The 27,356-nt window shown below is 39.3% G+C and overlaps 1 long non-coding RNA gene across 1 annotated transcript in view; it reads right to left on the reverse strand.

The window, feature by feature from the left end:
• Nucleotides 1-5,035: 5,035 nt before the first annotated feature.
• Nucleotides 5,036-27,356, reverse strand: part of LOC109026024 (uncharacterized) — a 32,399-nt gene continuing 10,078 nt past the window's right edge. Inside the window, exon 3 of the long non-coding RNA XR_002005033.4 lies at nucleotides 5,036-5,534. This is a non-coding gene — a long non-coding RNA (uncharacterized lncRNA). The remainder of the gene's footprint in view (nucleotides 5,535-27,356) is intronic.

Below are 27,356 nucleotides of genomic sequence, written 5' to 3' on the forward strand. Positions count from 1 at the left end.
GTAAAATCTAAGATTGGTGTTTGAGGCATTTTTCAGACCTTACACTGTGGTGGACCAACTGGTGCCACCCAGATCGATAACCCATACCAATAAACTGACTCAACTGGTTTTGTGACTCCCACCCAGGAACCGACTCAGCACAAGAAGATAGTTTTTACACTCCTGCAATTTCATCCCCAACCCAACAATTCAGCGTTCCCCATTCCCTAGCCCCCTGCCTGCCAAACCATCCTTGAAAAACCATAGCCGACAAATTCCCAGAGGCAAACTTGAAAATTATCTCCCATTCTTTTGTTTGGCTGCCTTGTGATAATTAAACTGTTTCTCTGCTGCAACACCACTGTCTCAGTGTATTGGCTTTACCTGTGCACTGGGCAAGAAGAACCCATTACGCTTTAACAGATTCTGTTTTTCTCATTTAAATTTTGCTCTAGGGTGACTTTAGTTTTGGTTTCTATATGGCCAATAAATTATTTCCCATTGGGAATTTGGTTTTATTGTCAGATTATTTGGTGATCTCTGTAAACAAATAAAAAGTTTATAGAGATCTTGTCTCTGTTGGGTAGGAGGCGACAGAATATCTGGTTTGTTAGTCTTTTCTGTTTGTTTGTCTACTTTTATTTCAAATCAATAATTTGTACCCACTGGGAAGAGAACAGCACTTTGACTTGAACTGGTACGTTTTAAGTCAGTTTTCAATTTTAAAATTTCAGCCATGGTCACTAGCAGACAGATCTACAAACCTATGAATAACAGGCTACAGAGAGCTGCAAAACAACTCAATGACAATGAACAAGGCTAGAATCCAATAGTAACCCAGAAGGGCATGCTAGAGACAGTGCAGTTTTCCACTGAAACACAAAATGTTTTCTATAATCCTGTAGGGGCAAAGGGAACACTTCTTTGACCTTAAAAGATTTGCTTAAAAATAAACTGACAAAAGGCAGATTGATTGGAGAAAAGGCCTACAAATTTATTAATGTTCACATGGAGGAGAACCACAGAGTAATTACCCCATATTCCAGTGGAACCCAAATACCTATATAGCCTTATTTTAAAGGAGAGAGGGAAGATGGGGAATATAGGAAATTCTGTTGAGGGATGATAACTGATTATTAGGGAGAATGAATGATCTAGGAGTAGAGATTAACTTGAGAGACAGGTATTATGAAAAAATGTGTTCAGGTGTGGTTACATTCTTGGTCGTCTTTTTGGCAATAAAGAAATAATGGGGAGAGAAAGAAAAAACAATTGTTCTCCTTAGTGAGTCCCTCTGGTCTTCATGTAGATAGGAGAAAAGTCTTTTCCAGAGTCTGTTGATTTCTGAGGCACTTTAATTCAAAATACTCATCATACCAGGGTGCCATATTTTAGGATAAAGTTCCCTGTGCTCCTGCAATATTTATATTTTTTATTGCAATGAATGTACTGAGAAAAAGAAAAATAGTTCAGAGCAGTCTAAGCTATGTCAGGAATGCACAATTTATCAGGCCCAGAGAGAAGAATGGGAGTTCAGTCATTCCAATCCCCATTTCCAAACCCATGACTGAGGGCATTTGTTTCAAGTCATTTTGTTCCTGACTAGCTGCTTCTCCCATTGTCTTTATGTTTCTGCTCCTGGAATTTGTAATACCAGGATAATGTATAGCCAATCAATAGCTCATGTTATTTTAATGTAAATTCTTGTTAAACAACTTAGAAGGTTTTTTTTTTCCTTAAAAACCCCTTGTGGGGTTGGGCATGGTGGCTCACACCTGTAATCCCAGCACACTGGGAGGCTGAGGCAGGCAGATCACCTGAGGTCAGGAGTTAGAGGCCAACCTGGCCAACATGGTGAAACCCTGTCTCTACTAAAAATACAAAAAAAAAAAAATTTAGCCAGGTGTGGTGGTGGGTGCCCGTAATCTCAGCTACTTGGGAGGCTGAAGCAGGAGAATCACTGGAACCCAGGAGATGGAGGCTGCTGTGAGCCAAGATCGTGCCACTGCACTCCAGCCTGGGCAACAAGAGTGAAACTCTGTCTCAAAAAATAAACAACTATGAGTATAGAACTTCAGTCATGCTCCTACACCCATGCCTGGGGGCAAGTGTTTAAAGTCATTTTGTTCGTGACTAGCTATAATATGCATATGTAAGAATAAAATGGAGCACTATATTAGACACATTGTATGTGCACAGAAAGGATCAGTTCCTCAGCTATCTTAGGAGGCAGAGCTAGATCAGTGGCTTAATTTTTTTTTTAACTTTACTGTGCCTAAGAATAACCCTGGAAATTATTTTAAAAACAGAGATTCCAGGGCCCATCTCTTAAATCTGTAAATCTGTGAGTTTGGAGTAGAAAGGCACAAAGGACAACTTTTAATGAAGATGGTCCCTGGACCCAGGTGATGGGGCACCAGGTTGTAATAGATGTGGGGGTAGGAGTTCTCTGCTCTAGTTTGCCTTTCTAAAAGATTTAACAGGCCAGCCGCGGTGGCTCACGCCTGTAATCCCAGCACTTTGGGACGCCGAGGTGGGCGGATCATGAGGTCAGGAGATCGAGTCCATCCTGGCTAACAAGGTGAAACCCCGTCTCTACTAAAAAATACAAAAAAAACCCAGCCGGGTGTGATGGCGGGCACCTGTAGTCCCAGCTACTCGGGAGGCTGAGGTAGGAGAATGGGGTGAACCCGGGAGGCGGAGCTTGCACTGAGCCGAGTTCACGCCACTGCACTCCAGCCTGGGCGACAAAGCGAGACTCCGTCTCAAAAAAAAAAAAAAAAAAAAAAAGGATTTAACATATGGTTTAAGGCACGATGTTAATATTTTCCTTTCCATATCTTCTTTAGGCACCTGTAAAATGTGGATAATAACTAATTCTTCCTTATCATAAAATACCAAATGAGAATTCAGAGAGCCAATCTATTGCTTTTGTCCCAGATGAAACTTTTGTAAGTCGTGACCAACAAAAAGAGAGTCAAAGCTTAAAAAGGAGTAACACCAAGAGAAAATGTTTGATAAAAGGGATAAATTATGTTTGAGATGAGAAAGGTATGAACAAACAAACTGAAAAGGGCTGGAGACAAGCAAAACAAAGATGCAGCAGAAATGTGGGGGCAGAAAAGCAACCAAATATTATACTAAATGTCATGTGTTTACTTTGGGAATCAGGGAGTGAACATTTACACGCAGAGAAAAGGAGTCAAAATGAAAAGTAGCAAAAGGTACAGGGACACAATGAATGAATAAATAGGAGAGGAAAATTGAATGTCAAATGCAGGAAAAGAACGGTAAAGAGGTTCTGGAATTTATATCATGCCTAATTATTCCCTTAAGATCCATGAAAAAAGAAAATTCTGCTGAAGGAAAAACACTAAACAATTTCTGAAGGGAAGAGCACAGAACCCAGAACCTAAAGGGCAATTCACAGTTGGGAAATTTTTAAGTCAGCAAATGCCCACACAAGGATTTGGTTGAAGGGAATTTGATTATAAAGTCACTAGGGATGACTTAAGGCTTTTTCATGGACTCAGATGCCAGGATGAAAGACTGACTTTCAGGGATAGACCAATTTTAAGCAAATTTAAAAAAAAAAAAATGTGAGAGAAGAAAATCTTCTGGCTATGAATGCTATTAAGACAGGATATGGGGTTTTTAAATGAATGTGTTATTTACTATATGCTGATAGAAAGAGATTACATAAATGCTAAAAATCCTGAAAAAAAAATTGAATGTGGAAAAATTATAAAAGTATAAAACATCTATAGAAAGTTAATTTATCAGTTTGTGCCTGTCCTCCCTATATTTCCCCGTTTTCTCTCCCACCACATTTCAAGCAAGAAGCCATGCTGTGTATTCCCTTTGTCAGAAGAGTTGTGTAGCTGTTTAGTTGTTTAAAAGCAAAAGTCACTTATATTCAACAAGCTCTTTCTATTTTTTGTAAAAGCCAAAATTCATCTAAGATATTGAAGCAGGAAGTTTTCCCTGATCCCTTCACAGGCAGGATCTGGAGTATGGGCTCTGGAGTTAGCCAGCCACTTTGGTGTTCACAGGGGCAAACTCCACTTACTCAAACTGTGAGGGGTTGTGCTCAACCCCTCAAAAGGAGGGAGCACACAGGTGAGTGGGTGCAGGAGCTGGCGTGAGTGCTTTTGGGCACCAGCAGGAGCAAAACTCCATGTGGTTCCTGAAGCAGCATCCAGGCAAGGGGAACTGGCGACCCCTGAAGCCCCAGGAGTGTTACAGTCAGCTCTCTTTTACCTTTGCCATCTGCAGATGGCTTACGTGTTGACAGCTCAGTGGCCCTCTGCCTTTTTGCATGAGGCAGCTGCTTTCTGCCAGCAAGGGCACAGGGTCAGTGTGACAGCCTTTTGCATCTGCACCCATGGTACCTGAGCTCATGTTCAGCATCCGGAAAAAAATCAGGTTGCATGAATGAATTGAAGGGTGGTGAATGCAGAGGATTTTATTGCCTGTGTAAGTGGCTCTCAGTGGGAAAGGGAGCTGGAAAGGGGACGGAGCAGGAAGGTGATCTTCTCCTCTCTGAATCCATGCTGTCAAGCTGTCCCTCTGAAGTCAAGCTGCTTTTCTCCAACATCAAACTGCAGTCTCTGACATCCAGCTGCTTCTCCTCTTCTCTGCTCTCTGCTGGTGGAGACTGGGGTTTTTATGGGCACAGGATGGGGGTGGGGCAGGCCATGGGTGGTTTTGGAAAAGGCAACATTTGAGCAGGAAAACAAGAATGCATGTTCACACTTTGGGCCAGGTTCCAGGCTTGAGAGTGGGGCCCTCACCAGATACCCACCCTCTTCTGCTAAGAATTTCCCTGCCTCCTGACTCTATCAATATTATGGTAGGTGCTCCCAATGGGGAGGGGGAAAAGACAGCCAGAAAGGTATCAACTATGCCAGTGGAATTTTCAAATGTTCTAAAGGGCTTTCAAAGATGAAAAGGTACTGCAGTACTTAACAATTGTGGTGCTTTTAATAATATCTAATATATTCAAGTTGCAAATGTAAAACTAGTTTTTCTTAAACCATTAAACACCACTTTGAAATCTAATGAATGTATTTTATTTTATTGTAGATTTAAAAAAAGTAAAATAGTTCATACTATAACCAGCAAAGGGGGCCCGGTTGCTCACCACTTGTAGAAAGAAGCCAAAATAACAAGAGTGAGGTGTGATAAAAAGAGGGTGAATCTTTTTATCCATGCTAAGAAGGAAAAGAGTGCCAGAATTCTTTCCAACAATTGGCACTGTCCAGTTTACGGAGGGAACATGGGGATTTTAAAGAGAGGGGTTTGGAATGCAGGAGAGGCAAGGGGGCGAGAAGGTGTCAAGTGGTGTGACCTGCTCTGATAACTTGTCTGGAATTATTGTTCCATCTGGTGAAGGGGCTAGCATCACTGTGGGCCCAATCAGGTTACAAATCAATCTCAGTGGATCTTGTAGTCAGTCTCCAGCAGGGAGTGAGTTCTGGCCTTGAAGTAATCTTTTGCTTGGGATAGAATTCTGGAGGTGTCTGGTTCATGTCAGGATCCAGCCCCTGAAGCTTCTAAAGAAAGATATGACCAGGTAAGTGAGCATGGTGTGCATTAACAAGCATTTGGGTTAATAAATATGCATAAGGCATAGGAGCATAAAGTGGGAAAGGGAAGGCAGTGGAGGTTCACAGCACATTCTGAGGCTATATTTCAAGAGGAAGAAATAAACAATTGTAGTCTGTCTCAAAGCTACATCATGAGACTGAGGAGAAAGGAAGAAAGAAAAGAAGTTTTAAAACATGGTTGGAAGCTAAGCCGCTTGGTTACAATACTACAGAAAAATATATGTGTATGTATGTGTGTACACACATATATAAAATGACACATAAAATTATATACATATATATATTTTTATATACATATATATATATATATATATATTTTTTTTTTTTTTTTTTTTTTTTTTGAGCTGGAGTTTCACTCATGCTGCCCAGGCTGGAGTGCAATGGTGTGATCATGGCTCACTGCAACCTCTGCCTCCTGGGTTCAAGTGATTCTCCTGCCTCAGCCTCCCAAGTAGCTGGGATTACAGGTGCCTGCCACCACACCTGGCTAATGTTTTGTATTTTTAGTAGAGATGGGGTTTCACCATGTTGGCCAAGCTGGTCTCGAACTCCTGACCTCAGGTGATCCACCTGCCTTGACCTCCCAAAGTGCTGGGATTAGAGGCATAAGCCATGGGCCCGGCCCTATAAAACTGTATACATATATGATTTAAAGAATAATACAGTTGCTGGGTGTGGTGGCTCATGCTTGTAATTCCAACACCCTGAGAGCCCGAGGCCAGGAGAATTGCTTGAGTCCAGGAGTTCAACACCAACTTGAGAACACAGAAAGAGCCTGTCCTTACAAAAAATAAACAAATGAACTGGGTGTGGTGGCAAAGGCTTGTAGTCCCAGCTACCTGTGAGGCGGAGGTGGGAAGATCACGTGAGCCTGGGAGGTCAAGGCTGCATTGAGCTGTGATCGTACCACTGCACTCCAGCCTGGGTGACAGAGCGAGACCCTGTCTCAAGAAAAACCAAATAATAATAATAATAAACATCCACGTAGCCACAAACCAGCTTAAGAAAAGGAACATTGCCTTTCAGGTCCTTTGAGCCCCTCCTGATTACATTCTCTTCCTCTGCCACTCCTTCCAAAAATAACTACCTTTTTTATTTTCACATTTACAGTTCCCTTGCTTTCCATAATTGGTTTTTTTTTTCTTGGTAGAACATGCTTAGATCTATCTATAATAGCTTTGCCCACAAATGTATGTGTGTATTCCTAAACCATATTGTTCAGTTGTCTGCTTTCAAACTTACATGGTGTCATGTTTTACATTTGTTTGTAATTTGCTTTTTTTACTCAACATTATGTTTCCAAGACTCACCAAAGTTATTCCATCTGGTTATAGTTAACTTGTTTTTCACTGCTTTATAATATTCCATAATTTGAATAAATAACAATTTATATGACCCTGCTCCCGTGAATAGACATTTGGGTTATTTTCAGTTTTTGTTTTGTTTTGTCTTGCTATAGCAAACAAGGGTACTGTGAACATTCTTGGACACATCTCTTAGTGTATACATGTAGGAATCTTTTTAGGGTAAATATCTAGGAGTAGAATCACTGGGTTGTAAGGAATACCAAATAGTGTTTCAAATGATTCTACTGCTTTACATTCCCTCAAGCAACATGGTCTTCATCTTCCCCAACCTTTTTAATCATTACCAATCTGCTGGAGGATAAAAATCCTTTCATTTATTCTTGATTAATGTTCAATTAATTTATAAGTTCAATATTAAAATTCCTTAAACAGTTAATCCCCCACTTACAAAAAAATTATCTTAACCATTGTAAACTATATTGACAAATTTAAGATATATGTTTATCTGAGCCACTTCAAACAACTAACAAGGCAGACTTGTTTCAATAAGCAAAATCTAAGATTTATAACTATTATTAGTCTAATGAATGAAACTCATTCATGTGTTCAATCAGGGCTATCTTAAACATCCAAGCACTATTTAAACATTTAATTATCTTACATATTTCAAATTAAAATCTTAAGTCTAGCATCAAATTGTCTTAAAGTTTTCTAATTTAAACCACAAGCTAATATATCAAATCCTCTTTAACTTTTTAAATACTTAAAATAACAGGCTGGGGGTGTTTGCTCATGCCTGTAATCTCAGCACTTTGGGAGGCCAGGGTTGGAGGACCACTTGAGGTTAGAAGTTTGAAACGGGCCTGGGTGACATAGTGAGACTCTGTCTCTGCAAAAAATACAAGATTAGCTGGGTGTGTTGGTACATGCCTCTAATCCCAGCTACTTGGGAGGCTGAGGTGGGAGGATCTTTTGAGCCTGGGAGATTGAGGCTGCAATGAGTCATGATTGTACCACTGCACTCCAGCCTGGGTGACAAAGCAAGAACCTGTCTCAAAGAAAGAAAAAAAATCCACAAACATAACAGCAGTAATTACAAAATTTATCACTAAACCTAACCGTTATTATTATGAATTCGATTTACTTCATCATTGTAAATTGACTTACCTATGGGGCATATACACACATATATATGTTTATATATATGTTATATATGTTTATGTGTGTGTGTGTGTATATATATATGATCATGGGCAGGCTAGAGATCCCAAACTGCTTTATAGATCACTGGTTAGAGATGATACCTCAGTCAAAATTAGATGTTACTTCCAAGACCATTCTATCAAAGAAATAAATGAAACCATGGAGTTCTTATTGGGACTTCAGCTTGTTCTATTTATTTTCAAAATTATCTATTGCTTTATAATAAACTCCCCCAATACTTAGTGGCTTAAAAAAACCATCATTTTATACCTGATGTATTTTGAGTCAGAAATTCAAGCAGATATTGAATAGGTGATTCGTTTGCTCCATAAACCTTTAACTAGAAGGTAATTTGGTGGCATTCAGCCGGTGGCTGGGTTGTGTTGGGGAGTCCAAAACAGTGTAACTCATTTGTCTGGTGTCTTCCTGTGGATGACAAGGAGGCTGGGCTTAGGTAGGTTCCTTTTCACATACTCTCTCCTGCAGAGTAGTTAAACTCACATGGCTGCTCAGGGATCCAAAAGGGAGCATTTCAGGAAGCCCAATAGAAGCCCTTCAGCTTTTTATGACAGTCTCAGAAATTCCAAAATGTTATTTGGGTGTATTCCATTGATGAAGCAAGTCACTAAATCCAGTCTAGATTAAAGGATTAAGGAATTAGACCCCATTTCTCCATGGGAGGAATGTCAAAGAATTTGCAGCCATCCTTAATCCACTGCAGCTGAGCTCTGCTTGCTGTGTCAACTGCTGAGACTATACTCAAGCTGATCCTCTAGAATTTAGTTTCCCAGGAAATGTGTTGCTAACATATTTCAAATTGCACATTTTATAAAGTTTTACAGTAAATGTTTTCAAAACTTAATTACCTGATTTGGCAAAATAGGATTCTGTACTTCCCACTAGCTTGCAGCTCATCTCTTAGCGAATTATTAGAGTTAACTATATGCTCCACGACTCTCTCCAATCTGGCTTAGAACACTATTTAAATTTTTCTTTTTATCTGCTTCTCCAGGCACAGTTATAACCATGATATTACATCTTTTGTTGGGAAAGGTCAGAAGTTGTCAGATCCCAGAATGTTAGTACCAGAGATGTGGTAAGACATCAGAGGATATGTAGGAAAGCTGGACTAGAGGCACAGGAACTACTAACTAGAAACATATTTCTATTCCCCAAGCAGGCAGCAGTTATTGGATCTAAAGGGCTGGTCAAGGGTTGGTAGCAATGGTTATTTCAGCAGTAAGCATTATGAGCTGATAATTTATATCTGGATGTCAAAAGGGGGCTCCACAATACCTGTGGCTTTTGGACAACTCTGGGAGTCTCAATAATGACTGAGAATGGATTACCCTCCACCCTCATTAACTTGAGGTTTAGAATTAATTTTAAATTGCCTTTAAAAAAATAACGTGGTATTTTTTGCACACCTGAGCTTGTGGAAAAAATTCACACTGGTCTCAGCTGGAGCCTTAATACTCTGCCAATTCTCTTACACAATACTCTGCCAATTATTTGGTGAAAATGCCCTATCTCACGTCACCTCTCACCCCAAGTAGCTATTACAAAGTTCTACCATTCTCAAGGCCCCTACTCTCAACTGACAGCCCTGTTTCCTTCTTCGCAGGAAACTCAATATCTTGTCTATCTGATGTGGTTTGCTGTGTCCCCACCCAAATCTCATCTTCAATTGTAGCTCCCATAATTCCCACATTCTGTTGGAGGGACCCTGTGGGAGGTAGTTGAATCATGGGGGCAGGTCTTTCCCGTGCTGTTCTTGTGATAGTTCGCATGAGATATGATGGTTTTGTAAAGGGGAGTTCCCCTGCACAGGCTCTCTTGCCTGCTGCCATGTAAGACGTGACTTTGCTTCTCATTCACCTTCAGCCATGATTATGAGTCATCCCCAGCCATGTGGAACTGTGAATCAATTAAACCTCTTTCCTTTATAAATTACCCAGTCTTGGGTATGCCTTTATTGGCAGTGTGAGAACAGATGAATACACCATCTGTCCCCTAAATTTACCTATGCCTATGTGCATTCTTCCCTAATTAGTACATGCCTTCTTCTTTGAGTTTTAGATCAATACATTCAAGTTAAACTCCACAAAAGGCTGAGATAAGAATATAGTAGTGGGAAGAGGATAACCTACCTTAAATAGAAAAGTCAGGAAAGACTTTAGACAGGTGCAAATTGAGACCTGAAAAAATAAGGACCTAGCCAAAAAACAGCAGAAGAATGAATCAGGCAGAGAAAGGCAAAAGCCCTAAAGCTGCAGAGGTGGGTTGTTCTAGGCAATCAAAGACCAGTATGGCTGAAACACCATGGGCAAAAGGGAAAATGGAAAGAGATGACATTGGAAATATGGATAACACATAGGTCATACAATGTTTAGGTCATGGTAAGAAGTGTGGATTTTATTTTAAGTACATATCACACCAAGATTTATGGGTAATCTTGGTAATCAGAATTTGGGAGGATGCTGGATTGATTGACTGAGACAAGGAAGTTTGAAGGTAGTAGGGACAGGTTTAAGGGAAAACAAAGATATCCATTTTGGACATATTGAGTGTCTGTGAGACACCCAAGTGGATATGTCAGTTAAAATTTAAATCTTACATTAAGAAGAGCGTTCAAAGTCAGCATGTAAATTAAATGCTTGTATGATACAACTCTACCTAAATAACAGAATATGTGAAAAGAAAAGTTCTGGGCTGGGCATGGTGACTCACACCTGTAATCCCAGTGCTTCGGGCTTAGGTGGGAGGATCACTTGAGGCCAGGAGTTCAAGACCAGCCTGGGCAACATCTGTAGCAACACCCTGTCTTTATTTAAAAACAAAAATACAAAAATTAGCTGGACATGAACCTGTAGTCCTCGCTACTCAGGAGGGAAAGGTGGGAGGATCACTTAAGCCCAGGAGTTTCAGGCTGCAGTGAGCTATGATCATGCTACTGCATTCAGCCTGGAAAACAGAGTGAGACTCTGTCTCAAAAAAAAAAAAGATATTCTGAGTTGGAGATATAAATTTTGGACTTATCAGTCTATAGATGGGAATTAAAAGCACTGGTAATAAAGCTGGGTACAGTGGCTCACACCTGTAATCTCGGCACTTTGGGCAGCTGAGGTGGGCAGATGGCTTGAATCCAGGAGTTTGAGACTAGCCTAGGCAACATGATGAAACCCTGGTTCTACAAAAAATACAAAAGTAGCCAGGCGTGGTGGTGCGTGCTTGTGGTCCCAGCTACTTGGGAGGCTAAGGCAGGACAATTACCTGAGACCCGGGAAGGGGGAGGCTGCCATGAGCTATGATCGTACCAATGCACTCCAGCCTGGGCAACACAGATCCTGTCTCAAAAAAAAAAAAAAAAGAACTCTGGTAATTAATGAGATTACTTAGGAAGAAAATGTATAAAAAATGTATGAAGAAGAGTGAGCCTAGAACTGAACTGTAATTTACTTCAGTATTTAGAGAAAAGGTAAAGAAAGATAAACAGACTGAGAAGGAACAGGTAGTGAAGTAGTTGAGAAACCAAGAGAATATGGTTTCCGCAATTTCTCTGAAGACAGCCAAGAAGAGTGTTCAAGGAAAAAGTCTTTAAGTATTTTAAAAGGTGCTAAGAAGCTGGGCTAAATGAAGACACAGACATATCTTTTACATCTGACAGCGTGTACATCGTTGATGACTCTAATAAGAGAAGTGCCAGTGAAGTGATGAGTATAGTAACCAGTCAGGACTGAGTTGAAGAACTGATAAGAAGTGAGAAATAAAGCTAATTTTTCAGAAGTTTTACTGTGAAAGGATTCATAGAAATGGTGGTAGCTAGAGGATAACAAATAGTGAAAGGCTTTAAAAAGCATTCTTTTTAAATGTGGATGGGAAAGAGTGGTGATACAGGACAGGGAAGGCGTAACTGAAAAGATGAAGGGCTTGAGGAAAGTAGAAGTAGGATCCAGAACACAAATGGTGGGAGAAGGAACATATCCTTCATTGCTAGGGAAGGAAAGAAAAGATGGCATACATAGTTAAGTTTACAAATTTTGATAGTGGGAAGATGAGAGTGCTCCTGTCTGATGAATTCCCTCAAATTAAATATAAAATATTGTCATCAGGTGAGTGGGAAGGAAGGTATAAAATAATTGACTCAAAGTGGAAAACTGCACTTACTTGGTAAATAAAATAATATTTCCAGGTCATGTTAACTGTCTCAATTGAAGTTTATAATTATAAATTTAGTGTGAAACCTCTCCTAAAGTGCACACAGAAAAACCTCTCCTCTCATGCACACAGAAAATGTATATATAGTAATTTCAGTTGTAGCACTTTGTATTATCAAATGACAGAAAACCAAAATGTTCATCAATAGCAACACTGTCTCAATAAATGATACATTTTTGGGGTACTACTACATATTGAAATACTATGTATCTATTAAAAGAAATAAGTAAATTTGTCTGTGATGATAGGGAAAGAATTCTAAGATATATAATTAAGCGAAAAGAATAAAGTGCAGAATAATTCATAAAATACTGCTCATGTTTATATTAACAATATAGAGAAGAGAGAAGGGAGGTATGAATTTGAGGACTTTGAGGAAACTAAATTAACCAAAATCTTCCCTGCTAGAGTTCTGAACAACCGAGAAAGGAGACAAAGAAATAAGATAGAAGAAGCCAAATTATCACCTTTATTAAGCTGATATATTAATGAATATACTTTACATGTGTGGGCAAATGAGTTTCCTAATACCAAACCCCAGAATTAGCACATTCACCCACCCACAGTGCAGCACTGCACCAGGGCAGGCCTCTTCCCATCTTGGCACAAGGTCAGAGGATTACAGAGAAATTTATGGGTTTATTACCCACCTGCAGAGAACAGGTAAAAGGAATGAATTGAGCTAACCATGCCCAGTATATTCTTCCCAAATTTTCCAATCAGACAAGTTTCTCTACCTCTCCAAGCGGAATGAATAAAGAAGAAAAGCTAGGTATTAACAAAAGAGTCATAATAATCACCCATAGAATTTAAGCTAGTCAAATAGGAAGGTAGAATAAAGAAGAGGTTGATTGATAATGAAAATCAGTGGGTTAAGGTATTGAGAGTCTGCATTAAATCAACAAATTGTGGCTATAGGAGTTCTACAGAAAAAAAGCACAAAATAAAAGGATATTAATCAAAAAGTCGAATATTTCAGCCAAGATTTCAGAGATAGTGCAGACTTCGGTTCTGATAAATTTGGGAAATGGCTATGGGAGTGTGCCCAGAGTGAAATGCAAGAAAAGGTGTTGGAGGTGAGATCAAGGAACTGAGAAAGCAGGTGTAGAATGGGTTAACTGCAAGGAAAAAATTTTAAGCAGAAGGAGGTGAAACGTGAACTATGAACCAAAAGCTAAAATTTTCAGTGGATGAAAGGGGAGGGAGGACATTAAATATTAGCAATAAGGGGGGAAGAAGAGGGAAAGAATTTTGAGGAAAGAGATAACCTATAGGAAGGTGGCAGTAAAATGGTTTCAAAGCAACAATGGGACACAAAGACATCTATTCCAACTCTTAGCCCTAAGATACTCAGGGGTAGAGAAAAAACAGGTGAAACAAACTCCTCTGAGCTAAAGGAACATGTCTAACCCAATGCAAGGAAGCTAGAACTTTGAAAAACGGTTAGAGGAATTGCTAACTAGAACAACCAATTTAGAGAAGAACATAAATGACCTAATGGAGCTGAAAAACACAGCATGAGAACTTCGTGAAGCATACACAAATATTGATAGCCGAATTGGTCAAGCGGAAGAAAGGATATCAGAGATTGAAGATCAATTAATGAAATAAAGCATGAAGACAGGATCAGAGAAAAAAGAATGAAAAAGAATGAACAAAGCCTCCGAGAAATATGGGACTATGTGAAAAGACCAAACCTACATTTGATTGATGTACCTGAAAGTGAGGGGAAGAATGGAACCAAGTTGGAAAACACTCTTTAGGATATTATCCAGGAGAACTTCCCCAACCTAGCAAGACAGGCCAAATTCAATTCAGGAAATACAGAGAACACCACAAAGATATTCCTTGAGAAGAGCACCCCCAAGACACATAATTGTCAGTTTCACCAAGGTTGAAATGAAGGAAAAAATGTTAAGCACAGCCAGAGAGAAAGGTCAGGTTACCCACAAAGGGCTGAAGCCCATCATCCAACAGCAGACCTCTCTGCAGAAACCCTACAAGCCAGAAGAGAGTGGGGGCCAATATTCAACATTCTTAGAATTTTCAACCCAGAATTTCATATCCAGTCAAACTAAGCTTCATAGGTGAAGGAGAAATAAAATCCTTTACAGACAAACAAATGCTGAGGGAATTTGTCACCACCAGGCCTGCCTTACAAGAGCTCCTGAATGAAGCACTAAATATGGAAAGGAACAACCGGTACCAGCCACTGCAAAAACATACCAAATTGTAAAGACCATCAACACTATGAAGAAACTGCATCAATTAATGGGCAAAATAACCAGCTAGCAACATAATGACAGGATCAAATTCACACATAACAATATTAACCTTAAATGTAAATGGGCTAAATGCCCCAATTAAAAGACATAGACTGGCAAATTGGATAAAGAGTCAAGACCCATCGTTGTGCTCTATTCAGGAGATGTATCTCATGTGCAAAGACACATATAGGCTCAAAATAAAGGGATGCAGGAATATTTACCAAGCAAGTGGAAAGCAAAAAACAAACAAACAAACAAAAAAACAGGTTGCAATCCTAGTCTCTGATAAAACAGACTTAAACCAACAAACATCAAAAAAGACAAAGAAGGCCATTACATAATGGTAAAGGGATCAATGCAACAAGAAGAGCTAACTATCCTGAATATATATGCACTCAATACAGGAGCACCCAGATTCATAAAGCAAGTTCTTGGAGACCTACAAAAAGACTTAGACTCCCATGCAATAATCATGGGAGACTTTAACACCCCACTGTCAATATTAGACAGATCAACGAGACAGAAAATTAACAAGGATATTCAGGACTTGAACTCAGCTCTGCACCAAGCAGACCTAATAGACATCTACAGAACTCTCCACTCCAAATCAACAGAATATACATTCTTCTCAGCACCACATTGCACTTATTCTAAAATTGACCACATAATTGGAAGTAAAACACTCCTCAGCAAATGCAAAAGAACAGAAATCATAACAAATAGTCTCTCAGACCACAGTGCAATCACATTAGAACTCAGGATTAAGAAATTCACTCAAAACCACACAACTACATGGAAACTGAAGAACCTGCTCCTGAATGACTACTGGGTAAATAAGAAAATTAAAGCAGAAATAAATAAGTTCTTTGAAACCAGTGAGAACAAAGGCACAGCATACCAGAATCTCTGGGACACAGCTAAAGCAGTATTTAGAGGGAAATTTGTAGGACTAAATGCCCACAGGAGAAAGCAGGAAAGATCCAAAATCGACACCCTAACTTCACAATTAAAAAAACTAGAGAAGCAAGAGCAAACAAATTCAAAAGCTAGCAGAAGACAATAAATAACTAAGATCAGAGCAGAACTGAAGGAGATAGAGACATGAAAAACCCTTCAAAAAATTAATGAATCCAGGAGCTGGTTTTTTGAAAAGATCAACAAAATAGGTAGACCGCTGGCAAGACTAATAAAAAAGAAAAGAGAGAAGAACAAAATAGGCACAATAACAAATGATAAACGGGATATCACCACCGATCCCACAGAAATACAAACTACCATTAGAGAATACAATAAACACCTCTATGCAAATAAACTATAAAATCTAGAAGAAATGGATAAATTCCTGGACTCATACACCCTCCCAAGACTAAACCAGGAAGAAGTTGAATCCCTGAATAGAACAATAACAAGTTCTGAAATTGAGGCAGTAGTTAATAGCCTACCAACCAAAAAAAGCCCAGGACCAGACAGATTCACATCTGAATTCTACCAGAGGTACAAAGAGGAGATGGTACCATTCCTTCTGAAATTATTCCAAACAATAGAAAAAGAGGGAATCCTCCCTAACTCATTTTATGAGGCCAGCATCATCCTGATACCAAAACCTGGCAGAGATACAACAACAAAAAGAAATTTCAGGCCAATAACCCTGATGAACATTGATGCGAAAATCATTAATAAAATACTGGCAGTTAATAAAATACCGAATCCAGAGGCACATCAAAAAGCTTATCCACCACAATCAAGTTGGCTTCATCCCTGGGATGCAAGGCTAGTTCAACATACACAAATTAGTAAAAGTAAATCATCATATAAACAGAACCAATGACAAAAACCACATGATTATCTCAATAGATGCAGAAAAGGCCTTCAACAAAATTCAACGCCCCTTCATGCTAAAAACTCTCAATAAACTAGGTATTGATGGAACGTATGTCAAAATAATAAGAGCTATTTATGACAAACCCACAGCCAATATCATACTGAATGGGCAAAAGCTGGAAGGATTCCCTTTGAAAACCAGCACAAGACAAGGATGCCCTCTCTCATTACTCCTATTCAACACAGTATTGGAAATTCTTGCCAGGGAAATCAGGCAAGAGAAAGAAATAAAGAGTATTCAAATAGGAAGAGAGGAAGTCAAATTATCTCTGTTTGCAGATGACATGATTGTATATTTAGAAAGCCCCATCATCTCAGCCCAAAATCTCCTTAAGCTGATCAGCAACTTCAGTAAGGTCTCAGGATACAAAATCAATGTGCAAAAATCACAAGCATTCCTACACATGAATAATAGAGAGCCAAATCATGAATGAACTCCCATTCACAATTGCTACAAAGAGAATAAAATACCTAGGAATACAACTTACAAGTGATGTGAAGGACCTCTTCAAGGAGAACTACAAACCACTGGTTAAGGAAATAAGAGAGGACACAAACAGGCCGGGCGCGGTGGCTCACGCCTGTAATCCCAGCACGTTGGGAGGCCGAGGCGGGCGGATCATGAGGTCAGGAGATCGAGACCATCCTGGCTAACACGATGAAACCCCGTCTCCACTAAAAATACAAAAAATTAGCCGGGCGCGGTGGTGGGCGCCTGTAGTCCCAGCTACTTGGGAGGCTGAGGCAGGAGAATGGCGTGAACCTGGGAGGCGGAGCTTGCAGTGAGCCGAGATTGTGCCACCGCACTCCAGCCTGGGCAACAGAGCGAGACTCCGGCTCAAAAAAAAAAAAAAAAAAAAGAGAGGACACAAACAAATGGAAAAACATTCCATGCTCATGGATAGGAAGAATCAATATCATGAAAATGGTCATACTGCCCAAAGTAGTTTATAGATTCAATGCTATCTCCATCAAGGTACCATTGACTTTCTTCACTGAATTGGAAAAAAACTACTTTAAATTTCATGTGGAACCAAAAAAGAGCCCATATAGCCAAGAAAATCCTAAGCAAAAAGAACAAAGCTGGAGGCATCATGCTACCTGACTTCAAACTATGTTACAAGGCTACAGTAACCAAAACAGCATGGTGCTGGTACCAAAACAGATATATAGACCAATGGAACAGAACAGAGGCCTCAGAAATAATGCCATACATCTACAACCATCTGATCTTTGACAAACCTGACGAGAACAAACAATAGGAAAAGGATTCCCTATGTAATAAATGGTGCTGGGAAAACTGGCTAGCTAGATGCAGAAAACTGAAACTGGACCCCTTCCTTACACCTTGTACAAAAATTAACTTAAGATGGCTTAAAGACTTAAAGGTAAAACCCAAAATCATAAAAATCCTAGAAGAAAACCTAGGCAACACCATTCAGGGCAAAGGCATGGGCAAAGACTTCATGGCTAAAACACCAAAAGCAATGGCAACAAAAGCCAAAACTGACAAATGGGATCTAATTAAACTAAAGAGCTTCTGCACAGCAAAAGAAACTATCATCAGAGTGAACAGGCAACCTACAGAATGGAAGAAAATTTTTGCAATGTATCTACCTGACAAAGGGCTAATATCCAGAATCTACAAGGAACTTAAACAAATTTACAAGAAAAAACCCCATCAAAAAGTGGGCAAAGGATATGAACAGACAGTTGTCAAAAGAAAATATTTATGTGGCCAACAAACTTATGAAAGAAAGCTCATCATCACTGGTCATTAGAGAAATGCAAATCAAAACCACAATGAGATACCATCTCATGCCAGTTAGAATGGCAATCATTAAAAAGTCAGGAAACAACAGATGTTGGAGAGGATGTGGACAAACAGGAATGCTTTTACACTGTTGGTGGGAGTGTAAATTAGTTCAACCATTGTGGAAGACAGTGTGGTGATTCCTCAAGGATCTAGAACCAGAAATTCCATTTGACCCAGCAATCCCATTACTGGGTATATACCCAAAGGATTATAAATCATTCTACTATGACACATGTACAAGTATGTTTATTGCAGCACTGTTTACAATAGCAAAGACTTGGCAAATGCCCATCAATGATAGACTGAATAAAGAAAATGTGGCACATATACACCATGGAATACTATGCAGCCATAACAAAGGAAGAGTTCATGTCCTTTGCAAGGACATGGATGAAGCTGGAAACCATCATTCTCACAAACTGACACAGGAATAGAAAACCAAACACTGCATGTTCTCACTCATAAGTGGGAGTTGAACAATGAGAACACATGGACACGGAGGGGACCATCACACACCAGGGCCTGTTGGGGGTTGGGGGACTAGAGGAGGGCTAGCATTAGGAGAAATAGCTACTGTAGATGACGGGTTGATGGGTGCAGCAAACCACAATGGTATGTGTATACCTAGGTAACAGACCTGCACGTTCTGCACATGTATCCCAGAACTTAAAGTATAATAAAAAATAAAAAATTGGGCCAGGCGTGTTGGCTCACACCTGTAATCCCAGCACTTTGGGAGGCTGAGGCATGTGGATCACCTGAGGTCAGGAGTTCAAGACCAGCCTGGCCAACATGGTGAAACCCCATCTCTACTAAAAATACAAAAATTAGCTAGGTATAGTGGTGGGTGCCTGTAATCCCAGCTACTCGGGAGGCTGAGGCAGGAGAATCACTTGAACCTGGGAGGTGGAGGTTGCAGTAAACCAACATCAAGCCATTGCACTCCAGTCTGGGTGACAGAGTGAGACTCTGTCTCAAAAAAAAAGAAAAAAAAGTTAAAAATTAAAAACCCTTATTCCATTGATACCCTTTTCTGAGGAGGTTGGAATCAACCCAATTGAGAGAATGAACTGTGGAGATTGCCAGTTGTGTAGAATGAACAGTTTGTCAAGGAGAATCAAATATCTCATAGCTAGTTTGAAAGGATGGCAGATGTAATCTTGAATGATTCACACAAATTCATAAGGTGTTAAAGGCATGAAAATAAATTTTAAAATACTTAAAAAAAAGGTGAAGGAAAAAACAGCTTCAACGTGGGAGGGCTGCAAGAGAAGCAAGGACATCAGAGCTCAGGGCAACTTCCATTAATGCAAGGAACCTCAGGAAAGAGGTTGAGGTCATACGGTGTTTTGTTGATCGCAGAGTTAGACATGCTGGGTGGCATTTTGGAGATCATGATGAAAGAATTCGGAAGCTAAGGAAAAGGTAAATAGGGCATTATGCACCTTGTACCCGATTTACAATTCACTTAGAATCCAACTCCGTGAGTTCTGCAACATGAAGACCCTGGAGGTTGTAATTGGAGGAATATGAGAATAGGCATGTTGAGGATGCTTGGCCCAAATGGAGATTAACAGAGGTAGAGATGTGAGACAAGATAGAACTATGTCTTACAGTCTCTAAAAGGAGGGTGGGACTTTAACTTTAAGGTATCAATATTTTTGTTTGTTGATAATGCAGCTTCAGAGCCAGCATTCACGATGGCTTCCCCAAGAAGTACTAAATCCTGAGATTCTTAGTTTCTAAATATTTCTCTAGTTAATCCTCTTTTCCCTCTCCCCTCTGTTACTGCCATAGTTCAGGATCTCATTTTCTTTCCCCTGGGGTTTTGCCAAAACCAGAGTCATTATTTGCTATGCCCACACACACTAAACTCGTTATTTTCCCACAATGTCAATTTAACTGGCATTTTCTACCCATGCCATGCCTTCCTACCCCCACATGCCTTTGTACTTGTTCTCTTCTCCTGCCTTGTCCTTTCTCTCCTTGTTTTCCAGGTGACAACCAATCTGATTTCTGCCTTCAGGCCCATTTTGAATACCATTCTATAAACACTTTTTTGACTACTCCCACCACTTTGATTTTACAAACATTACAATTCCTCATCTGTGTCTCTGCTACTTTGCAGAAGTGATTTGTATTTGTTTCCTCAATTATACTATAAATTCCTTGGGCCAAAAATTATTTCTTATGTATGTTTCAGTCCAGTCTTTCATACACAGTAAGTTCTCACTAAGAGTTTGTTGAATAAATAATGTGATGCATTTCAAATGACACATCCATCTCTGTTTTTCACCAAAGGGTATCTCTAAATATGTTTCCTCTTTACTTTCTTGTTAACATCAAAGGTAGGTGGTCCCTCAATTCTCTCTTAAGTTCAATCATAAACAAAGCCCTTACTCCCAGGTTTTTTAATCCAAGTGACTTCATCAGTTCTTTCATTTTCTTATTTATCTCCACACTCTCTCCTTTTCAATTTGCTTTATATTTTCTGCTGTCAAGTATATCAGGTTTCAGTTATTCATCCACAGGATCACCACCTTGACTCTGCTGCTCCTTATAGATACTTCATTTGTGCCAGATCTTCCCGCCAATGCGAGCTGTAAAAGCATCTGTTTATTCTTCTTGTCCATCAGGTAATTGTGAGATTGCACATACAAAAACATGCACAGAAACAAAAAGTACAAATCTTAAAGAAGAAAGGAAATATTTTCCTAATATTCAGTAATTTTGAAAGATTGCTGTACAAAAGCTAAGCCAAATTTTAGAGATTACTATTTATTTGGGCCCATTTAACATTTAGACAAAGGCCACCTTCCTTCTCAAGCTGCGACTAATAAGCTGTAATGAATCTTTGGTCTTCTAGTCAAACATATAAAATCTAGAGAATGGAGAGTTATTAATTTTTATGATAGACCCTTGAGAACCTGATGAAAGGTATATACAGTCTCACCCCAGGAAAAAACATACTGTCATTTTTTAGTTAGTTCAGAGGTTCACAGATCCTGTGAAGCCTAACCATAGATCCAGATGTAAAATCCTCTCATCTAAAAAGTTAGCAGTTATTAGAGATGGTGTAAAGGTTTCCTTTTTGCTAATTTTTATTTTCTAAGTTTCATAAAACAAAAATTATTTGTTAAAAAATATATATATATTTTAAAAACAAGCCCATGCTATATGATATGCATAAAGGATCTTGTAAAATAAATTCATCATGTAGTGAACTTATCAAAGACTGACAGGTTTTGAATGAGGCATGACTATAATACAAGGCACTTAGTTTTACCATCTGTAAAATGGAGTAATTAATATTAATCAGTCATTATGTCATATAGGTTAATACTTGCAAAATTCTAATAATTGTGATTTTTCTATGCTCTCCCTGGGTAGTCTCTCTGTCATTTAGATTGTAATTTTCTTCTCTAGTCTTGAAGCAGATATAATGCCACAGCTGTTTCTTCAGCTATTCTGTTTTCTGTGAACAAACACCTGCTTAGACTGTACCTAAGGAGTTATTTGTTTTTTGATAATTAAAGCACTGCTATGGTGATGGCCGACATCTGGATTCACTTTTAAAGACTTTGTTGTGTTTTTCTGGCTCCTGGGAGACTCATGAAGTATAACACATTAGATGGAAATGTGGTGATGTGCTTCATTTTGCAACAGCAGTTTTACTCTCGCTTTGTTATTTCCCTACTGCAATGAGAGAGAGCTGCCACTCTGCTTGTTGCTGCTAAGAGATTAGGGGAGCTGAGCTGAGCTCTAGAAATTTAATATGCTATATAATGCCTGATTCATTTTGATTCTGGCTTTGACTTGATAAACTCACTTGGGACTGCTATAAAGAATCAATATTGGCCCGCTGCCACAGTGGCTCATGTCTTAATCCCAGCACTTTGGGCGGCTGAGGTAGGCGGATCACTTGAGGCCAGGAGTTTAAGATCAGCTTGGCCCATATGGTGAAACCCCATCTCTACTAAAAATACAAAAATTAGCTGGGGGTGGTGGTGCATTCCTGTAATCTCAGCTACTCAGGAGCCTGAGGCACGAGGATTGCATGAACCCGAGAGGCGGAGGTTGCAGTGAGCTGAGATTGCACCACTGCACTCCAGCCTGGGTGACAGACAAGAGAGGGTGCATAAAAAAAAAAAAAAAAAAACAAAAACCCAGAAACAAAAGAATCAATATCTAGGGATTGAAAATTTGTATACATTTGTATTTGTATAAACTGGTTTTAAGATAATTTCTTTTGGAGGACAAAAAAAGTCTAAGGTCTCCAACTATTTCCAACAGTAATAGAGAAACTTGGCAAAAATATCCCCATATTATGTATAATTTCCTTAAAAGATACATTCTTCAATTTCTGCTCAATAATAGTTCACTAAACTTTTCCAGTTTGTTTTCCAGCATTATGCACCTTTGTTTACATTGATTATAAATTATATCATTACTCCCTCTACCTTAATATTCTTCTTAGCCTGTTACAGGTAACAATTCTTCAAAGGAAGAAATATGTTTTCAGTCAGGACTCACAGTTGTAAGTTACAGAAGCTAATTCTGGCTGAGTGAGCAGAAAAGAATTTGTTAAAAGGAGATGGGAGGACTCAGAGAATCAATGGGAGGCTAGAAGAACAGGTATGGAATTAGGCTTCCAGGAACAATGCTTAAAACTATCCCATAAAACTGGTCCAATGACAAAGTCACCGCCACAACTTATTAATGCCCTACCAAACACTAAATGTAACTGCTGCCACTCCCACTGCCCAGTAAGGCCACTACTGCACTAGTTGTGGCCTTGCAAGCACTGCCATCCCAAATGTCATATGCCTTTATCAGCAAATTGTTTTCAAAGCAGAATCTTTCCTTTCTCAAGCTGCTAACTTCCAAATCAGTCTTCTGCAGGCGTGCTGGCCCTAGCTTTGAGAGTCTGGAAAAATTTTCAGAGCTTACCTTGGGGAAGCACCACTTACATTAAGATTGGAAATTCCCTAAACATAGCAAATATATTCAAAACATCCTGAGCTACCAGAAAATATGAAAATGTTTACTACAGGAGAAAATCAATTTTAGTTAAGAGTATATGCTAAGTGTCAGATGCTTTAAATCACATTACTTAATGCTCACAAAAATAGATATTTAACTCTATTTTAGTGAAGGGAAAGCTGGGGCTCAGAAAGGATGTTACTAGCCCTGAATTGTCTTGTTGGTAAAATGGAGAACAGAGATTCATGCCAGGCTTTTATCCTTCCAAATTCTTCATTTTATTTTATCTTATTTTTATTTTTACTATTTTTTTATTTTTTTGAGACAGAGTCTCGCTCTCTTGCCCAGGCTGGAGTGCAGTGGTGCGGTCTTGGCTCACTGCAAGCTCTGCCTCCTGGGTTCACGCCATTCTCCTGCCTCAGCCTCCTGAGTAGCTGGGACTATAGGCGCCCGCCACCATGCCCAGCTAATTTCTTGTATATTTAGTAGAGACGGGGTTTCACTGTGTTAGCCAGGATAGTCTCCATCTCCTGACCTCGTGATCTGCCCGCCTCGTCCTCCCAAAGTGCTGGGATTACAGGCGTGAGCCACCACGCCCGGCCTATTTTATTTTTTTACAACAGAACTCTAATTTCCACTTCCCAGCTTCTAATGCACATATAAGCAGTGGTGTACAAAGTAGTGGGGCCGTGGGGAGAGTAAAACCATCAGCTCTTGGGAGCAGGCAACCAAAGATGCCTTATGTGGGAGAAAATTTAAAAACAATAGTAAAACAGACTAAAAATAGATCTGCTTTTCAATGATAATCATCATGTGATATCAATTCTAAACAATGTCAGCAATAAAATATTCCTTCTTGCTGAGGTGAACTGTTCCCCACTCCTTGGTAACCAGTACATATAGGAAGCCCCCAAGTTAATTTGCAAGATTTTTCCAAAGAGAAGTTTGTTTAGAACTTGTAATAAAAATGCCATAAACAGTCTTATTTTCCTAGAGTAGACCATAAAGAAGCCATTTAATACATGATGTACTAAGTACCTATCTTTTAACATTGTTTCTAAGAATAAATAAATTCCAATTTTCATTTTGGAAGCACATCTCTCCCAATTTTGGCAGTCTGAGAAGGGGCTGTTTATCTTCTAGTAGCATCAGACCCTCTGGTAATATGACAGAACCTCCTGGGAGAGCTCCTTGGGCAGCAGAGGTTCTCTTGGCAAGATGGCTGTTGCAGATGAGGAGAAAGATGGGTCTTGGTAATTTATACAGTAGAAGAGGAAAGGGCACCTCTTTAAACTGGCAAGAGAAAGTAACTATTTAGGTTAATAGGTTTAGAGAGTTTGAGATCTTGAAACATTACTTTGCACCACCACCAAATTATATGTTGAATTCATTCATAAATAGGGAAACTTGGCTGGGCACGGTGGCTCACGCCTGTAATCCCAGCACTTTGGGAGGATCAAAATTATTAAAAGACTACTGACTAGATCAATGAAACAGAATAGAAAGCCCAGAAATAGACCCACTCAAATATAGTCAACGAATCTTTGACAAAGGAGCAAGGGCAATACAATGGAGCAAAGATAGTTCAACAAATGGTGCTGAAACAACTGTCCATCCACATGCAAAATAAAAAATAAATGTAGACACAAATTTTACATCTTTCATAAAAACTAACTCAAAATGTATCACAGATCTAAATGTAAAATGAAAAGCTATAAAAGTTCCAGTAGAAAACAGGGAAAAATCTAGGTGACCTTGGGTTTGGTGATGTCTTTTTGGATACAATACTTAAAGCACAATCCATAAGAGAAAACACTGATAGTTGGACTTCCTTATAATGAAAACTTCTGCTTTGTGAAATTCACTGTTAAGAGAATAAAAAAGGCTGAGCATGGTGGCTCACGCTTGTACCAGCACTTTGGGGGGCTGAGGTGGGAGGATTGCCTGGGCCCAGTTCAAGACCAGCCTGGGCAACAAAGTGAGACCTAGTCATAGAGACAGAGAGAGATAGAGATAGAGAGAGAGAAGACAAGTTACAGATTAGAAAAAAAATTTACAAAACATATGTCTGACAAAGGCCTGATATCCAAAATGATTAAAGAACTCTTAAAAGCTAAGCAGTGAGAAAACAAACAGCCCAATTAACAAATAAACCAAAGATCTAAGCAGACACCTCACCAAAGAAAATATTCACATGGAAATAAGCATATAAAAAGACACTCAACATTATACATCATCAGGGAATTACAAAATGAAACGATGAGTTATTATCACACACCTATTAGAATGGCCCAAATCCAAAACATTCACAACACCAAATGTTGGTAAGGATGTAGAGCAACAGAGTCTTTCATTTAGTGATGGTGAGAATGCAAAATGGTATAGCCACTTTGGAAGATAGTTTAAGTTTTTTAGAAAACTAAACATACTTTTACCATTCAATCCAGCAGTTGCACTTTTTGGTATTTACCCAGACGACCTAAAAACTTATGTCCAAACAAAAGCCTGCACACAAATGCTTATAACAGCTTTATTCATAATTGCTGAAAACTTGGAGGCAACCAAGATATCCTCCAATAAGTGAAAGAATACATTAACTCTGATTCATAAATTCAATGGAATATTATTCAGCAATAAAAAAATGAGCTGTCATGCCAAAAAGGTATGAAGGAAACTTAAATGCATATTGCTAAGTGAAAGAAGCCAATCTGAAAAGGCTGGTTACTACCTAATTCTATCTGTGTGACATCCTGGAGAAAGTAAACTATGGAGACAGTGAAAAGATCAGAGGTCTCCAGGGGAGCAATGACTAGGTGGAACACAGGGGATATTTAGTGCAGTGAAACTATTCAGTATGATACTGTAATGGTGGATTCATGGCAGTACACATTTGTCAAAATCCATAGAATGTAAATATTAGATGGTGCAAAAGTAATTGCGGTCTTTGCCATTTTTAATGGCACCAACCTAATACAAACAGTGAGCCCTAATGTAAATCCCCCTGCCTCAACCTCCCAAAATGCTGGGATTACAGGAGTGAGCCAATGCTTCCGGCTTTCCTAGTTCCTTTTTATAGATGGAGTTTCACTCTGTCACCCAGGCTAGAGTGCAGTGGCACGATCTCAGCTCACTGCTACCTCCACCCCCCAGGCCCACCTCAGCCTCCCGAGTAGCTGGGACCACAGACGTATGCCACCATGCCCAACTAATTTTTTAATTTTTTTGGTAGAGACATGATTTCACAATGTTGCCCAGGATGGTCTTGAACTCCTGAGCTCAAGCAATCTGCCCACCTCAGCATCCCAAAGTGCTGGGATTACACGAGTGAGCCACTGCGCCTGGCTTACAAGCTCTTTTTGAGGATTTTCTTTTTCTTTCTGTTTTTGGTCTATGCCTCGTGGCATTTCTGAGTTGCTGGCTTCTTCAGCTCCAATTCTGCAATATATGACGCAAAAAGAATACCCAAGGTATCACTACCATTTTGTTCCTTGAGTCCTGAGGTCCCTAGGTGGTCTGCTTTCTCCTCTCTATCTTTCAGAGTCTTCTTCAGTTTGTTTTATAAATAATGTCCAGGGTTTTTAGTTGTACTTATCAGGAGGAATATAGAAATTCCTATTTATTCCATCTTCTCACAAGCATTTTATGAACTTCCCTATTTCACTAAGGAGTTCTTCAGTAAGAATGCTGATGGTATCAGCTCCTAGTTGTGTATGAAAAGATACAGAAAGAAAGAGACAAGAGTTAAAAATGGCCAGTAGTCAAACCAAATATAAAGGGAGTATTAAGGGCCCAGGACTTCTTATGTTGGAAAATAAAACTTTCTATCTCCAGTCTCTCCAATTTTGAAAGAACTAAAGTATAACTATTAGACCTTATCAGCAGGGCAGAGGGGTTTTGGAATTTTAGGGTCATGGTCTCACAGAAACCTTTTCCCAAAGTAAAAATCTCTATATACAGAAGTATGCTTTATTATTATTATTTGTTTAAGAGATGGGATCTCACTATGTTGCCCAAGCTGGAATGCAGCAGCTATTCACAGGTGCAATCCCGTTACTGATCAGCACCGGAGTTGTGACCTGCTGTTTCTGACCTG

The sequence above is a fragment of the Gorilla gorilla genome, chromosome 11, assembly GCF_029281585.2.
Source record: "Gorilla gorilla gorilla isolate KB3781 chromosome 11, NHGRI_mGorGor1-v2.1_pri, whole genome shotgun sequence".
NCBI lineage: Eukaryota > Metazoa > Chordata > Mammalia > Primates > Hominidae > Gorilla > Gorilla gorilla.